Source organism: Austrofundulus limnaeus, unplaced genomic scaffold (assembly GCF_001266775.1).
Source record: "Austrofundulus limnaeus strain Quisiro unplaced genomic scaffold, Austrofundulus_limnaeus-1.0 Scaffold0, whole genome shotgun sequence".
Lineage (NCBI taxonomy): Eukaryota > Metazoa > Chordata > Actinopteri > Cyprinodontiformes > Rivulidae > Austrofundulus > Austrofundulus limnaeus.
In genome coordinates, this window is record NW_013952402.1 from 8,610,435 (window position 1) to 8,612,106 (window position 1,672).

Sequence of the window (1,672 nt, forward strand, 5' to 3'; positions counted from 1 at the left end):
TCTTCGTTATTTTTACTTTTCACCTCTGCATGTGTGAGGTAATCCAGCTGAGTCTGGACCTTATTTTTCTTTAACACATCAAGTGTGTTACAGCACTTTTAATATGTATTTTGAATGCTCACATACCTCTGAATAGTAAAATAGACTTTGTACTATAGAATAATTAATACCATCATAATATCTTGATGAAAATATTTCAAAGATGTATGCTTGATTTTTGCATTCCTTTTTTCTTTATGCTTGTTTTTTCTCAGGTTGCTATGATGCCCTGTGCCTTTCTGCCAATCAGTCGGATGCTCTAACAAACCTCGATAAACCTCAGACGCCACAGTTAACCTGAGTGATCTCTTCACCTGCTTCCGTTGCTGATATTTCAGTGGATGTGAAAGCAAAACTGACGGTAAAATTCATCAAAACAAATTTAAAAGAAGAAAGGCACTTAAACCACAAAGTTGTTATGGAGTGACGAGATTTGCTTAAAAGTGTAAGTATTTTTGCTCATCCATTCAGCTTGGATCAGTTCTTTTGTTAGGGTATGAACTGAAAAATAAAATCTAATTATGAAAAACTCTTGTGTAATAGTCTAGTTTAGATTTTGCAATGGAACATACCTGTCAGCAGATGTTTTCATTTTAATGTAAAAGCAGGCTGGTTGTACAGACATGCTCACATGTAAAATAAAAAAAGATGCATTGAATGATACTAACTGAGGCAACAAGCAACAAAACATCAATTTTAGTAGGGCAGTGAATCGGTGACATCATTCACCAGTGTTACCTCTGAACTCAGACATACACCTTCTCTAACATCTTTTGTTTWTCACCTCTCTTCTCATCTCACATCTCTTCTTTTCTCACACATCTGTGCTGCCACATTTTACTGACAAGTGTTTGTGCTCTCTTCTCCTATATTTCTCCTTGACACTTGACAATTGACAATTGAAGTGGTGGCTGTCTTTTTTTTTCCTTCTCCGTGATGCCTTTGTTCATCTTTTCCCTAGAAACAAACCACAAAATATATATTTATTKTGTGTACAAGACGTGGCATATATTCATAAAATGTGATTCTTTGAAGCCATATTGATCCACGAAGAATCTGAAAAACATGTCAGGAAGTGGCTATTTGTTTGATATATTTTGGTGCTGTTTGAGAACATGCCTGTTATTCTTGTACCCTGTTTTCTGGTTAGATTTTGACATTCATAACCACGCTTGCCTGTTCTTCTCCAGCATTGCCACTCTTGTTCTACATCAGAAATCGCAGCTCAATAAGCATCAAAACATGACTCCTTTATGGTGTTATTGATGGAACACGCTGAATAATTTATACATCTATATAAATGTTTTAAATATGCAATGACTTCACTTGTAGCAGGGGCAGCTGTGTGAGCATGTTGTATGTTTACAGGCCACATTACAAAACTGATCTTTCTGTCTACAACAAGTACATTCTTTCAAATTGTTGTAGTCCAATTTGGGTTTGTCTTTTTTTTTTAGTCCCGTGAAGTAGAAGTCTCATATTGTTATGTTGAATTTAGTTCTATATTTATGCTTTAAATCAGGGGTTCTTAACCTTTTTTGACCTCAGGGCCCTATTTGTTGAACATAAAGTGACACGAGGCCCAGTCAGACATTACTAATGTATGGATCAAAATGATAATTATTCTAAATCT

At 35.3% G+C, this 1,672-nt stretch overlaps 1 protein-coding gene and 1 long non-coding RNA gene across 3 annotated transcripts in view; one reads left to right on the top strand and one right to left on the bottom strand.

Moving 5' to 3' along the window:
* Positions 1-254: 254 nt before the first annotated feature.
* Positions 255-1,672, top strand: part of LOC106513255 (receptor-type tyrosine-protein phosphatase epsilon) — a gene marked incomplete in the record, with an annotated part of 16,141 nt that continues 14,723 nt past the window's right edge. For both annotated transcript variants that reach the window (XM_014001985.1, XM_014001993.1), the window contains 1 exon segment: positions 255-484.
* Positions 478-1,672, bottom strand: part of LOC106513283 (uncharacterized) — an 85,888-nt gene continuing 84,693 nt past the window's right edge. The window contains exon 3 of the long non-coding RNA XR_001309768.1: positions 478-996. This is a non-coding gene — a long non-coding RNA (uncharacterized LOC106513283). The remainder of the gene's footprint in view (positions 997-1,672) is intronic.